Here is a 17,097-nt window from a genome sequence, read left to right as displayed (position 1 = left end):
ATCCGTGCACCCAAGATCATTGTGACGATCGAGATCGAGCACGTGTCCTGGACTTGGATCACAGGGTCATGAGAGTCGTTGCGATCCGCGATTTTTTTTTGTTATTTTTCCCATTTCCGTTTTATCCTGTTGAAACAGTGAAAAGACATCCGGAAGAAGAAGAAGAAGAAGAAGAAGAAAGAGTAAAGTTTGTTCGAAATCGACTTATCGAGTCGGACAAAAGTGAAGAAGCTAGATTTCATTTTATTTCTGTGACTTCTGCAGAGAGTTTCTCGTTTTAGAAACAAAACCACGACGAGATTTGTGATACGCCTAGTGAAGTTTCGCGTTGCTCTCGGACGATCGTGGAAAAGGTAAACGTTTGTTTGCACCGATCATTCGTATCGATGTGTCGCGTGAGACTTGAATTTTGGTACAGTGGTTCGTCGTGAAAGTATTTGAACGCTGGTCGTAAAAGGCTTTGGTGTATAATGTATGTTATCTGTTACACGGAACATTATGAAGTATATCGGGAAAAACTTGTTCGATATAACCGTACCTGTGTTATCTTAGCCGTGTCTCATTACGGTGATAATTAAACTTCAAAATGTTTCGCCTAACACACATATTATAATATCTACTATATCCATAAAGGACTTCTATAAGTATTTCAGCATTTAGCATAGATAACTTACGTATCTTTATTGTATGCGTTACATAAAATATTTAAAAATTTCTTTAGTATCGGAATGAGACATGACTATTGTAGGTCAGTCAAATTTTTAGTCAATCTGAAAACTCATATAGGAGCTACTGCGATATTCATTGATCGCGAACATAATACACATGATATATTTACAAAATGTTTGCACAAATATTCAGATATTTTCACGTGAGCTACTGTATATTTGCTATTTTGCGAAGAAGGAAAAAGAATGAAGTTCTTTCATTGCTCCAATCGTGTTTTATCTTTCATTAACACTTGCGTCGATAACCTACTTAGATGACCAAATTTCCCTCGTTGAAGATAACAACTAAAAGTTTGGTATTTGCTTCGATCAAGTTACATACATACCATTTCTTCGTGATTACTCGGTCTCTTTACTTCTTCTCACTTTCACGACGAATTTAATTAAAATCCGAGCCAATGACTGCTATAACACTGCTATAATATAATAATATATGGCTCTTAAGATTGGAAGTTTCGTTAAATATCACGATATAATGGTGGTCCGTTAATTGATCGATATTTTGACTTGTTAAATAAACAATTTTGTCCTTATTAGTTCTTTAAAATGTCTTCGTGATGTGACAGTCAGTGTATTTGTGTTGACCCTTAATATACTGATGTGCAGTGACTTTCACGTCTACATTTATTTAGTTCAGATATTTTACTAATTATTAGAAACATACTGCAGACAATGTAGTAGAGCCTCTCTTTTCTGAAATAATAGGAAGACGAAATTTCATTTATCCAAATACAGTTTAAGAGTAATCGACAGATTCTTTAAATATTTATGAATCCATAATCAGATAATTTTTTCAACGTAAATAACTACACAGAGTTACGTTCTTTATCGTACTTCGAATCATCGGAGTTCTTCTACGAGTGCCACGAGTGCTTCGGCATGAGAAGATATCTTTTTATTAGAGTTTTCGTCTGCTGTTTTCATTTATATAAAATCGCCATTATTATCGTCTACGTGAAACATTTCATTACATCGGAATACTTGCGGCTTTTCTACCGTTGCCAACATCCGAGGAATCTACGTGCTTTGAAGAATTTTCAATTATGTTTTTCTTCCTTTAATGTCTGTGACTCTGGCTTCTCCAATATCGTGTATTTTTGCTAATTTTGTTGCGCTTACATCACTTTCCAGTTTTCTCGTTTACATCGTATTTTCCTGCGATAGTTAGACCGCTTCCTAGTTTCATACCAAATTCGTATAATCACAATTCAATGAATCAAATCAAGGAAAGAGTACATTGTGTATGAACACTGACGACATACGTATGTACATATTTGAAACGGAAAAGGGCATTCGTTACGAAGAAATATTGTGTTTGGATAATAGAACGTTCGGATATTAGGCTATTTGGATAATACCGTGATATACATTTGCTACATCCATTTCGGTGTACCAATTAGGAATAAAAACATTAAAAAAACAAGTTGAAATTATTTGCACAAGAAATAGAAAAATTACCACGGTATCTTAGAATGTTTTAGTATATTACGTACATCATTTTGCTTCTTTTGTTTATTTTTTCAGTAAGTGAAACACAGCGTCTGTGCCAGAATAACTAAGAGTAAGTTAGACGTTTCTGAGAAACTGTGACTAACTCCGGGTACAACATACGATAGAATGGTAATAATAGTGAAACTTATATACTAGGTAAACATTTCTAGTAGGCACTATTATGACAAAAATATAACAGTACAAAGTAACTTAGGAGTAACAGAATCATAAAGTTCTTTAAGGACCCTTTGTGAAGAAACGTCGATGATGGCATAAACATTGGTATGCTGAGAGTTGAAGGATAGACGTCTATAGAATTTTGATAGTATCTGTCAGATATCTGTATCTCGTTGAAGATCAACAGCATCGGAGATTTCCTAGAACTCTGGCTCATTTAACAGCTAATTATTTTAAAGAAGGTTAGACAGAAGAAATATGATAAATCCATTTATGTTGATTTTCTAATTATAGCGTTACTTGATGATTAAGTATAAGGTTGAAGAGGAATAAACTTACTAGATCAAAGTCCTTTAAAGCTTGCTTATTCTTTCGAAGATAACTAACAAATCCGCAAAACTTTGTAGAAAGCTGTTTAATCACAAAGTTAAATAGATCTTTGAAATAGAAAATTTGCCAGCTGTGTATTCAATCTTAACGCTAGAAACTAGCAAATCAGACAAAATCACTGACATCGGATTTGTTGTTTTTGGAATTTCTAAAAATATACGAGTGTTTTCGATAGCATCAGTGTTCACTTTTATTGGAACAGAAACGCGACTATATATACTTATCCATTATCGTGATATTTATCGTGACTATGTATAACATATTTAGATGGGTATCAAAAGGTCGGACGTTTTAATGATAAAATTATGTTTTTCTAAAGAAAGTAAACTTAGAAAACTGCCTTCTTCTCTATGAACTTGGTATGTTTAAATGCCACGATCGACTAACAAAGCACTGTACTACAAAATACCAATCGATGCCGATCAGTGAGAGGTAAACTCACTATTCTAGAACAGGTGGTCAAACACTGCAATTAAGCAACAAGAATAGGACAACCGTGACTCATATAGTCTTTCAGAAGCCAAAATGATTAACTCTTTGTACACTAGTTCTTGCACATTATTCTGGCACACGGCGTTAGCGTTCAATTTTTCTAGAAGAGAAATTACTTCCATAAGCTCAATTTGTCGCAAAAAAGAACGCCGTAAACAATCATAAATTCCAAGATGAATAAGAAAAAAATAATTCCAATGTTGTCGCTGAACCATGGACTTTTATCATATAAAGCGATAATTAATCTAACTTACTCATTGTGTATTACAACAAATTTTTATTTCATTCGTTGCTTATTATGCAAAAGCTTATTCGCGTTAAATATGGTAGAACTCGATTAATTAATCGAACTTTTACCGATTTGAAGCACTCACTTGAACGTGAGCTCGTATCACGCGAACGAAAAATGACGAGTAGCGAAGAAAATTGGTGAACTCTTGTTATATGAATTCCAATCGATCCATATAAATTGTCCGTCAGGAAAATCAGATAATTGGGATTGCAATCTTAAATAAAATTTCTGTTTCTATCGACTACAATAAGTGTTTTAATGTATCATATTAAGAAACAATTAACTCGATAACGCCATTATAAATAAATAAATAGAACGATAATTCCTCGAAAACGATGGTATTCCAATATTAATAACAGATTTCTTTCCTTTCTTTTCTTCGTTTTCCCTTACGACCAAGAAGAACACCAATCAATAGGAAGACTTACGGTTGGAAGTGAAACCAAACGATCGTTCCACTTTGTATTGTTACGAGTCTGTAACAATACAAAGATCGCTCGATCGCGATCACGATCGCTTTCCCTGATCGATTCGAAGGCGAGAAAACTGGCCCCGCAGGGAAAAATCACGTATGCAAACTATATGTATCCATGCTAGCCATGATCGCTCTTATTAATTAGTTCTGGGATGTAATAGTTGTTCAAGGTGCGCACTTTTGTGTAACCGGTTACCGAGAACGTTTGACACACGCTTGTCCTCGTTGTTAAACGTCCAGGCCGGAACGGAAGCGATCGGTCGATAACGATCGTCCTGAGATCGTTAAGTCACTCGAGTTATGACGATCGTTACGAGCCTCCATTTTCATTGGTGCGTCGGTGGACGAGTTATTGCTACTCTGCTATGCGTTTTCAATCGGAAAAGGTCGGTTTTGAAGCTGTGTTCAATACTCACGCGTAGCTTTTGCTGGAGCATACGTTTCTCATTAATTTCACGGATCGATTACTTTGGGGAGGTTTCTTACATTTTTTAATCGTAAAATTATTGGTAATGATATTTTTTTGGTATACCATATTCTAAGGGATCTCGCTTTTCTAATGTTGTAACAATTTTCTAGAAATTGCAATGTAATTATCTTATTCGAATTTTTGAACCAGAATTATTTAAAATCATTATATCTAGCAATGTACGAGAAATATCGCAATACTTGTTTCATATAAGTTATTATATATACACACAGACAAATTATTTACATGCACAAATATCGCTTGCATTTTTTTTGTCAGAATAAGGACGGTACCTGATGGGAAAATTCGTATTAATTTAGGTGGTCCTGGTTTAACGTTAGGGATAAACACGTGTTCGTTTTATTGCACGCTTTACGCACAATCCGGAAATCAATGCTAACTTAGTCGATCGTTGTTCAAAGCGAACAATTTATCACAGCTGACTAGTTGCTACGTAGGAATGTGTTTATTCAGTATTTTTGTTAAGGAAAATGTATTTTTAGTGTTGTATACTTCATGTATATACAGATGCAGCTACGACTCGGATAATTACTGATTAATGATAGCAATCTGCTATAATTGACTAATACTTACTATAATACGTTTACCTATTTTGCATACAATTTCTTTTATCTTTTTTTTTTTTTTTTTTTTTTTTTACTATGAGCAAATGGTGTTGGATCGAACGCATTATGTATCTTTTTCAAATTTTCTTATTTTATATTTTATATTTTTATTTTATAGCTTCCTTGAAAATTCTATGAAAATTAGGATTTTTAATGATTCGAAGATTAGAAAATTCGAAGATCGTGAGATTAGAAGATTCGAAAATTCAGACTGAACAATTTGGAGATTTGCAACCTTGTGAATTAAAAGATCCAGAATTTGTTAGACTTATTAAAAAATGGTGTATTCAAAAATAGCATATTCTCTTTCGAAGACATTTTTCTCAATTTATCCTATTGGAAAGTACAAACTTCATATATCACTTGAATCTCGATTAGAATCTCAATTAAAGTAGTCATCATTCCACACAATCATTATCGTCAAAAATGCCATTCAATTTGTGGCAGAAAAATTCTTTTCTCGTGTCCATCGACATACCGTTGTAACGTAAAGTGCGTTACAGTATACGCGAAATAATTTATGCAAATGTTACCAAGCTCCTAGAAAATAACAGTTATGTCACGGACTGGTCACTTCCGGTTCTCTCGTCATTAATACTCTTTTTTTTATCTAAGTTCGTGGTAATCGCAACGAACATTAATTACACAGAACCGTAATAAATAACCATCTACACTTATGAAACATCTATGTATGGACTGTTTTAAATGTTTTACATATGCGCTACATCGGTGATTAATCGAACGCGATCATCTCGTAGATTTCGTGAAAGATCAAATCTAACCGCAATTATCTTACAAAAAATGTCATTAAATTAATAATATTTTAAACGAACTTAATTCTACGAGAAATTTCATTGAACGCCAGTAAATTAACGATATTTAAATAATAAATAATATTTCATCAAATAAAAAAATAATTAATCAATTAAAACTTGCAGGGACGATTTTATAATCGATTTAATCATCGATCTATTTTCGAAATGATTTGCAAGATTGAGATCTGAATCGTGTAAATTGCACGGTGTAAATATCATATCGTGTTGTACGATGGTTGAAAAAAAGCGAGTTTGTGCAAAAGGGGATTTCTCTTTAGGGTATGAAAGGTTTCTTAGAAGACGAAGGTGGTTGGGAAAGAGTTTAATTGGCGGCAAATTAAAGATTCAATTATCAAAGGGAGCAAAAGCTTTCGCGCGTATATTTTATATTGAAAATGATTGCTCTTGATTCAACGTTTATAACGTTGGCCTTCGTGAAGTAAAAGTAAAATGGCGTTCGCTAACGGTGTCGAATTTTTTCTTAACGATTCTAGTTGAATAATATCACGAATTTGTCGGGATTATTGTAACAATAATTTTACTTACTTGTTTTAATTATCCAGTAATTAACTGTAGTAATCGTTCACTGATAGAATCAAATTTTTATCGAAAATTTTATTTAAACAAGATTCAAAGATTCATACAAATTACTATGGCGCTACAATAATTTCGTTTACTTCTTTCATAAGCACACAATCTTTACGATAAATATCTTCCTTGATAATTTTATTTATGTAATACCTACTTGGATTTTTTAATAATTAACTATAATTGCTTTTTTATTGGTGCTTGTTTCTTAACTGAATAATCTTTAAAAAAAAAAAAGGCAACAATCGTGTGACATTCTGCACAGTGTCAAAATAAGCAGGAACCGGAGGTATGGTGCTCTATTATTTAAAAGTTTCATTAATTGTCTTTGGAATTAATTATTATTTACACATTACGCATGATACATTTTGTGTATTTCATGATCATTTCTTCTAAACAAACTCTTCTATTCCAATGACAATTTACATCTGATTACATTACATTTTTATTTAACAATTCTCACGTCCCAAAAATATTATCTTCCTATTTGCAAAAAGGATCTAATAAGAAGCAAATTATTTAAAGGACACTCCAGTTAGAACGTACAAGTGACAGCAATAAGCCTTCGATAGTATCCTCCATTTTGCAATAACCTTGCAAAAATGTTCAAGGATCTTTCCTTTTCTCTTCCTCTCTAGCAAATTCAAATCACTTTTTCCAGTACACTCTGTATCACCTTGAATTAGCTTTTACCTAAGATTATATCGTGTCCAAAAGTAGCATGGCAATATATCTAGACAATACAAACATCTACTTCCTTTCATCTCGACTTTAGATTTCATCTTCTTCATCTTGATTTCAACAATGTGGTTCACCTCACCTTGAACCCGTTTAAGAAAATTTAGCGAAGAAGAGATTTCTCCGCTTAATAAGAGAAACATCATAACACGTTGATAAACATGAGAAATTATCCGGCTAAATGTAACGAAGAGATAGACATAAGAGAACTTGCTACTAAAACAACAGTCGCTCACGTGAAAGTACTCGGGCACTTAAACAAACCTTTGGTGATTTTTATACGAGACACTTTGAGATTTCATTGACACTGAAGTGAGACACGATCTTCGTAATTACATTGAGAAAATTTGAAACAGGTCTAAACGTGTATATAAAAATTTCATATATTTATTGGAAACATATATTATTGTTATTTTATATATAAAAATTACCAGAGTATTTGAGCAGTCAATTATTCGCTAAATTAATAAGAATAATAAGCCACGATGTACGTAGTAAAATCATCATCATGTGTTATATACATATTAATTTTTCATTTAACATATATATTTGCGAAATATATATACATTGTCTCATGTATATATATCTTCAATATACAATCTCAGATTGATTCCAAATTTTACTATTATAATCTCAATAATCGTATCTCGTTAGAGTGCTAACGAAATTATAGAACGTTTCGTGATATGAAAGTGTTCGAGTACTTCCGTGAGCCACTGTATATCATAAGATCGATCACCTTGATCGTTTATCGATCTGTATTCGTAAAACACATAAAAAGGTATGAACGCATTGCAACACGAATTTATTCGACGACCTAATAATACCCCATTCACCTTAAACTTAGTTTCCTCGTAACGTGTAATTCGAGTTAAGTAGGTGATCGAGGATCATTGATTCGCAGATATCGAGATAATGACAGTCATGGTGGAGTCCGTAAAAGCCGAGGAGGGCGAACGTCCGAAGATCGAAACCTTCGACGACATACTACCGTACGTTGGGGAGGCCAGCCGCTACCAATGGTTCCTTTTCATCATGCTCCTTCACCTTCGTCTACGCGTTCCTCTACTTCACGCAGTTCTTCATCACGCTATTGCCAGCTGAACACTGGTGTACCGTTCCGGAACTCGAACGATGGAACCTCACAGACAAACAAAAGTAAGTGACACTTTATGTGCAATTTGTCTTATTTGAATTATTGAGTTATACGTAACGAACGATCCTACATAGTTTCTTTATGTTCGAATTTACCCTGTTACGCGATAGACATTTTCAGCTCGGGCAGATCGAAATGGTCAACAATCATGTTGATCGTATAACAAATCAATACATGTTTTCATTAAAGACGTTCCTTTCGATGTCTAGAATTAACCACCTTCTATAGGAGACAATTTATATGCATATGTACATATCTGTTCAAGTCACGTGCACGTAGTTTAAACCAGGCTTCTCGAAAGCCTGTTTGTTTTCCATGCAGGTCGCAATAAATATTCTCGACGACAGAATCTTCCACTTGCACGGAGATTTCCATTTTCTCAGCTGTGATAACGTATCGCATCGCGACAATTTGTTTCTTTAAAACCACAATATAATATCTGATAACTTGCACGAAACAACTGTGTTTATTGAATCAAGAAAACCCAGGTATCGCGTTGTATATGTAAATGCATATGTAAATATCGTGTCGTACGGGAGTGGGGGAGATACCTGTAACCAGTTTGCGACGAGATAAAAATAGTTGGAAATCGCGATTCCATAGTTATACTATTATCAACGTCTTTTTCACGTGTTCTATTTCAAGAACGTAAGGAATTACCGGTGAAAGGATAGCAAGTCTGAATGGCACGATTCCAACGAATCGTGTTACCATTCTTGACGACGCACGCGAGATCTGGTTTTCTGCGATGCGTCAACGAGGAAAATCATTCGTTACGCTTGTTTTCCATTAAATCACCCTGGCCAAGGCGAAACTATCGCTTTGTAGATCGACGGTTTCTTAGCGTTCCGGGGGCCCGCCGGAAACCAGTTTGGTCGACGACCTCCGGCAGATTCTAGACGTTCACGTGTTCCGCGAACTGATCGGCTAGAAAATTTTTTTTCGTTTCGCACAATTTCTCGAATCTCCCCGCGTACCGTTTATTTGTCTGGAAATAGACTCACCGATACGTGCAGCGATCGGTAATTAAATCCCAACACAATTCGAATGCCTCGGAGTGCAACAGATACGGGACGATCGTCCCTCCAGCTCTTGCCTTTGTTCCTATTTTTACGGTCATTGTCTCTTTTCCTCTTTTGTATGTTGTGCTTTTGTTTTCCTGTTACTTTATTCTTTCACTTTTCCCATTTTTGATTTTTTTTTTTTTTTTTTTTTTTTTGAAACAGCAGATTTATAAATAATAAGTAGGCCGCGGATTTTTATGCGAACTTTATTTTTACAGAAAATTTTAAAATGCAAAAATGTAAACACTATTAAAGATAATGTGTTATTACTGTTACTGATATCGTCGTTATTCTTTATTAGAGAAATTATTATAGATTTTTATATTGTTATGTATATTACTTTTGTCACTTTTTTTATTTAAACAGGATTCGAATTAAGTTTCAAGGAATTGGACTAATTTAAGATTAGGATTAAAAACTATGCACTTTTGAGTAGAATTTTCATCTTATTTTTCCAATTTCTCTCCCTCTCTCTACCATTTGCTGTCATTTTTCCTTGGTTATTTAAAAAAAGATAAGAAAATCAAACGAAAATTAGTATTCTTAAAAATACTTCTTGCAAATTTCATCACCGTTAATGTAACGTATTCTTGTTTTATGTAGGATTGCACTATCGATCCCTCCAGCGTCGAGTGAGGAATTGCTGGCGGAAGGTGCGACTTCGTTTTCGCGATGTAACATGTACAATGTGAACTATACCGACATATTGGAGAGTGGTATCAGAGAGGCAGACCCATCCTGGCCAATAAAACCATGCCAATATGGATGGACCTTTAATCACACGATGATACCATACAAATCTATAGCTGTCGAGGTAAAATCACAAGAGAAAATTATATTCTTTATATAAAGTAACTTCAAACTTTCGACACCGATTAACAAATTTTTATTTAAGTTAAAACTGTTGGAACCGTCGTTCTATAAATATTTACGGTCTTTCATAAAGCTGCTGACGATAGCATATAATGCAGTCATTATAAAAGAAGTCCTTGTTGGTTGCACGAACTTAGACGTAGGTGTAATTACTTGTTATGCTGTTTGCATCTTAACAGAGCTCGTTTATAGCGGAACATAAAATTAACCTTGTCATCCTTAATTATTTGTACGTCTCGGCGTATTAAATCACGAACATGAATCCGTTTATATAATATCGCATAAATCGGAAAGTGAAAGTTACAACTGTACAATAGACAGATATTTCGAATTGAACGTATAAATACGCATTTGGTAACTTCTTACGACTCAAGAAATTTTTATCGAATATTTATTGTTATTATTATTATTTCTAATTTCTATTTCTGCTATTTTATTACTAAAAAAGTCCTACTTAAATCGGGAGATACTATCTTCTACTTAACAAATTTATATTCCTTCCACTATGACAAATTCTCTAATCATATCCAAGAATTATGCAAACTACCTCTACTATTTTATTACTAAAAATATTACCAAAAGACTACAATTAACTAACCTACGACTCAGGTTCTCAATTCTGATGATATTAAAAAACTACGGAATTTATTACTCGTCCTTTCGTCGTCTTCCTTATTCTCTTCACCTTCTATCGATTTTCCAACCACGCGGTGTTTTTTCATAACTAGCCGCAATCGTAAAGCATCCCCCTTTTCTGTTTCAGCTGGAATGGGTATGCGACCACGCATTCCTCGGCTCAGCAGCACAATCGGCCTTCTTCGTCGGCAGCATTCTTGGAAGCTTAATATTCGGTTACATAACCGACCATTGTGGCAGAATTCCGGCGTTGGTTGCGTGTAACGCGGTTGGTTTCATCGCGTCTGTCGGCACTGCGTTTTGCAACAGCTTCTGGAGCTTCTGTCTGGCGAGATTAGTCGTCGGTACCTCGTTCGATAACTGCTTCAACGTGCTTTTCATTATCGGTGAGTCGTCGAGAAAATTATAAGAGAGAAAAAGCTGTTGAGAATAGGAAAACTATAATTTATGACCTAATAATGAGGCACCGGTATCGGTCCCGTTTTACGTAACGATTAACTATTTATGACGTGTTTGAATAAATGTTTATTGCCCTATGTCGGTTTGTTTTTTCTTAAGTCAAATTTTTATTCGAATTTTACGATATCAATTTTAAGATATTTAATGGTAAATGATTTTACTGAAACTTTATATTTTGGAATTATATCTCGTAATTTGAAATTTGTTGTGTAATTGTATATCTAGTTTGGTATTAAAATTACATGTGTCTAGGGATACTTTAAGATATTTTATTTTAAACGACAGGATACTTAATTCTGTATACTTTTCTGGTATGAAATTGTATCTTTCGAGTGACCTATTTCCCTATGGAGAATAATCTTCGGTTATACCACGATTACTGAGGCACTCTCCGTTCGATATTGAGATGAAAGCAGTGTTCCTTTTAAAATTCTTTTTAATTCAAAACGATCTTACATTGTCGATGTTAATGATTTATAAAATCTACAAATAAGTCCGAATATTTGAAATTAGATTGGTAAAAAACGAAGAAAGGACAAACCTAAAGGAAATAAGGAAACAATATTATTATATCAAATGAAGAAACGAAATTGACGAAACATTTGGGAAGATTTCTATAACGATGTAATACAATAACGATATCACGAATTATTCTTTCAGTGATCGAATATGTCGGTCCGAAATATCGAACTCTGGTAGCGAACATGTCGTTTGGACTTTATTTCGCGGCAGCCTCGAGTCTTCTGCCTTGGATCGCATATTGGATCTCAAATTGGAGGATCCTCAGCATGGTCACCGCGTGTCCTATGGTGGTTGCGTTTGTAGGACCATGGATTGTTCCTGAAAGTGCACGGTAGTTTAATTCCAATTTCTTTTTCATTATAAAAATATAATACAAAGAAATTTCGTAAGTAAATTAGTATACGATAGTATAGTAGACATTTAATCTTACCTCGTCCTTTGGATTATTTTTGTATCTTCGTATCATCGGAAAATTCTTTAAAAATAATCCTCAAAGAAATATAAGAAATTTCTTTTACGTTAAAGTTTCTCTTAAAAGATCAAAAGTCCTTTGAGATCGGACCATAAAAATTCCAAAATTATAGCTGAATTAAATTGGGTAATATTTTATCCAGCAATACATACTATCTTGGGATCGGTTATTACATCGATTCCTCTGTCTCGTAAATAAAACATAATAAAACATCTCAAGGTCAACATCTTTCTCTCGATAAGCCATCACATTTTTAGCTGTGCAAAATAAATGATTGATGCGTAACTAGACAGCTCTATTCAAATTTGCACAAAAAGTTTGTCGATACAAAAGGTTGGTGAAAGTGATGATTTTGAAAATTTCTTACAGGCTTTTATAACGTTTGCGTATTTCATATACTTCCGTAGTTGGTACATAACCAGTGGCAGGGTGGACAAAGCGATCGAGATGCTGAAAAACTTCGCTAAAGTGAACGGTAAAGAGGTGAAGCAAGAAATATTCGACGAATTTGAGAAAAGTTGCAAGGCGATGAATGAGAAGGATCAATCGCATAATCAATACACTGTCCTACATCTCTTCAAGCTGCCACGACTTGGTCGTATCACTATCATGCTCATCATTTATTGGTAAGTTAACCTTTCCAACATCAATCGAACAAACTACACAGCTAGAACTTTTTACTTGTAAATTCTCAGCAATGATTACAATATTATTTTAGAAAAAACTAAGACACCAGAGAAATTTATAATCATATACGAAAAGATATACAGGGTGGTTGGTAACTGATGGTACAAGCGGAAAGGGGGTGATTCTACGCGAAAAAAGAAGTCGAAGATATAGAATAAAAATTTTTCGTTTGAGGTTTTGTTTTCGAGAAAATCGACTTTGAATTTTCGCTCGGAAAAATTAAAAAAAAATTCTATTCTATATGTCGGGCCTAGCCACGTGTGATGTTGCCTCGGAGGTGTCGATACAATGGGACATGCATTGTATTAATAATCAAACTTCAGGCAGAAACTGCCTAGCAACGGCGTTTGAAACCTTCTCGATGCTTTCAAACGGGTATAGAAAACAAATGCAATCGTACAGCGAGAAAAATTCCACGAGGCTGGCATTCGTGTGATTGCTTTGGAGAGTGATACATCGAGCATTTTCAACAATCGTATTTTGCGCCTAAGATTAGTTTACGTTTAGTGAAGAGTTATCCCGTTGACTGTAGATTCGTTTGAACTCAAAGACATTGTTAATAGTGTTCATTAAACTTATTATTCATACAATTTATTATTCTCTAACATTAGACTTATTATTTGTTAAGCTTTGTGATAGTCCTGTATATACGTGTAAATATAATCTCGGCTTTGTGAAACAATGGCTAATTCACGTGAAGAGTTGTTACAAAATTCTAACCATAACCCGACATATATTTTCGACTTCTTTTTTCGCGTACAACACCCGCTTTCCGCTTGTATCACCAGTTACCAACCACCCTGTAGATAGGAAAGGTATTCAATTTTATACTTCCTTTACGTTTCTTATATTTTCTTTGTTTTTAATACTACGATAATTCTGAATCTTCCTGCATTTCCTAAAATAAAATTAACTAAGAATATGTTCTTAACTCTCAGCCTCACGATATTCCAGTTATATTATACCGTTAATTCAACCAAGTTACCAATCAGCCTCGACGCTACTTCCCTGTCTTTATAAAACCAGTATTAAAATAGACACAAATTACCATAAACTACATACAAACTACTCGAATGAACATTAAGAGAGTATATGGGGCATTTTATGTGGGTCATTAAGAACCTGCTTAAGTATATAATTAGCATCGATAAACGTCAAACGCGAGGGAACGAGTATGCGAAGGATTAATAAACGATCTTGAAGTCCAGCGTGATTTATGTATGACTCGGCTGATTTTTTTCTAGGTTGCTGATGGTGTGGGTGTTCGACGGCCACGTTTGGAACATGAAACTTCTGGACCCCGACGTTTTCACGTCGTTCTCTTTAGCGTCCCTCACGGAACTTCCGGCCGCTGTTCTACTCGCCCTTTTCCTCGACAGATGGGGCAGACGATGGATGGGTTTCGCATCGATGTTCCTCTGTGGCATTTTCTCCTTCGTTGCCATCGCTACCCCCTCTGGTAACATTTTTTCTTTTTTTTTTTTTTTTATTTCTTGATAAATGACTTGTCAATCGATATTATTCAATAAAATAGCAGGAACGTGTGAATAGCAGTGAGAAAGCGGGGTTGAATTTTATAGAAAAAATCCGGTTTTATCGATCGACGGTCGTTTTAAAAAGCGCTTTTCTGAAGCTTCTCCAGCGAAAGCTTTGGGAGATTGAGAAATGAAAGCTCGTGCTTGATGCAAGAATAATGTTTTTGTTAGATAGTAAGGAGATAAGCGGTAGCGTTAGGGGATATCCGCGTTTTCAAGGAGTGGAAAATAGACACTTTTTAATCCGTATTTAGAATAGAACGTTGTAGTTATAAAACAATTTACTATTTTTATTTCCTCATCTTGCAACAAAACTTTCCTTCGAATTCTCTTTTATCGTTTATAGACAACAGACTTGAACGACATAATAATATAGACCCGTATTATTTAAAATCGTATTATAGAGAATTTACAATTATACAATCCGGTCATTTTACTTAGTATTAATAATAATCAAATCTTATAAAATCTTTTTATACAAATATTCCTCTTCTCTTCTTTTCTTTTTTTTTTTTTTCGCCTTTAAATCCTATTCCATTAACGATTGACATTTATTTCTCAACGTCACATACTCGACAGGGATGACATTTAATTTTTAATTGGACCATGCGCGCATCGGGCGTATGTATCGTGCGTGGAATGCGGCGATCGTGGCATTTACATATTTCTCAACTTATTCAAGGTTCGACAACGGTTGCCATGGCGATTATAGCGCGTCTTGGGGTGAATATCGCCGCGAATATTGGTTTCCAATATGCAGCGGAAATGCTGCCGACTGTGGTGAGAGCTCAGGGCGTGTCTTTGATCCATATCATCGGTTATATCGCCCACATTTTGGGACCTTACATTATTTATCTGGTAAGTGAATCGAAATTTCTGTTAACGACATCGTATTTCTACGATCCGAAAATTACTCAACCTCTTTTTTAATTTACGACTAATATTATCTGTTATTGAAATACGTTTTTTTAAGTTGGTTTAATTTATAGAAAAATTATGTTCCTTGTCGGCCATGGATTCTTCTTGTGATCTTACGAATCACGGAAACAAGATAGATTTTCGATATATTTTCTTCCGTTTCGTTTTTTTGTGAAGGAAATGTAACTTTTCTATTGTCCGTAATTATTTACAGGTTTGCGACACTGCACTATAGCTTCGTTTTTCTAAATGAAACGAATGTTTACAAAATCTCGTTACACAGGTAACACCAATGATCCTTTGTATATTGACAACTTCTTCAAATTCTGTCTTTAACCAATATTCTTTATTAATATTTAAAAAAATATTAAGTATACAGAAAATACGAAGAGGAATATTTGCGAGGACACTCTCGATTATTGTGTGAGTTATTCTGTTCTGAATTATAAATTTACCTCAAAGTATACTATTATTTGTGTAATGTTATTACCGAAAATGAACTTATGGAAGTATCCATTTATTTCCCGAAAATCGAAGGGAAATTAAGGAATTAGCGGAAAACAGAATTAATCGCTATTACTTCTAAAAGAGGTATAGAGAGAGACGTATAGAGAGAGACGTATAGAGGGAGACATATAGAGGGAGACGTATAGAGGGCGACGTATAGAGGGAGATGTATAGAGGGAGAAGGGGAAGCATATAAAAGGGAGAATATTTTTCATTTAATTTAGGCTGACATTGATCCATCTTTACGGCTGGTTGCCCTCGGTTTGCTGTCTTTTGGACACGCCTTCCTGACCCTTGGCTTGCCAGAAACGTTGAACCAGGAATTACCAGAAACCCTACAGGAGGGTACGACTTCGGCAAGGAACAAAGTTTCTGGTGGGTTCCGTGTATATCCTCATAAGTATAGATTCTATAATATTCTTCCTCCGCCTTATGTCAATATAAATTTACTAATAATCGTTTATTTCAATTTGACAGGAGCAAAATGCTGAAAAAATCTTATAGAAAGAAGAAAGGCCTTTCAAATCTAGCGTTTACCGGCAGTGTTCAAAAAATCGATTGTACTAGGTTATAGCGGTTAGATTTGGCGACGCCGCGAAATTTGCCAGTGGCGTAGAACTTGCCAGTAGGGTGAAACTTACCAGTGGCATGAAACTTGTCAATGGCATGAAACTTGTCAGTGACATGAAATTGCCAGTGGCGTGAAACTTGCCAAATTCGTTGTAAATATAGTTATTAAACGTGCCTGTGTGATGTTAGATGTTAAGATATTACGAACGGATTGAGATTGGAGAGCTATTGAGAGAAACTAGGAGGAGAAGAGACAAGAATCGTCAAATTACACAAAGTATACGTTTAAGCAATTAATTGACGCTTCATCGACGAAGTAGCTTTGTTGCACACAAGATAATTTTCTTTAAAGTGTATCTTTTTTTAATTGGAATGACTGTATAAAAATGTGAAGAAATTTAAAGAATTAAGAACGCG

At 34.6% G+C, this 17,097-nt stretch overlaps 1 pseudogene; it reads left to right on the top strand.

Moving 5' to 3' along the window:
- Positions 1-364: 364 nt before the first annotated feature.
- LOC126877264 (carcinine transporter-like) lies at positions 365-16,921 on the top strand (annotated as a pseudogene).
- Positions 16,922-17,097: the final 176 nt, after the last annotated feature.

This window comes from Bombus huntii, unplaced genomic scaffold (genome assembly GCF_024542735.1).
Source record: "Bombus huntii isolate Logan2020A unplaced genomic scaffold, iyBomHunt1.1 ctg00000139.1, whole genome shotgun sequence".
Classification (NCBI taxonomy): domain Eukaryota; kingdom Metazoa; phylum Arthropoda; class Insecta; order Hymenoptera; family Apidae; genus Bombus; species Bombus huntii.
This window is presented reverse-complemented; position numbering and strand designations above follow the sequence as displayed.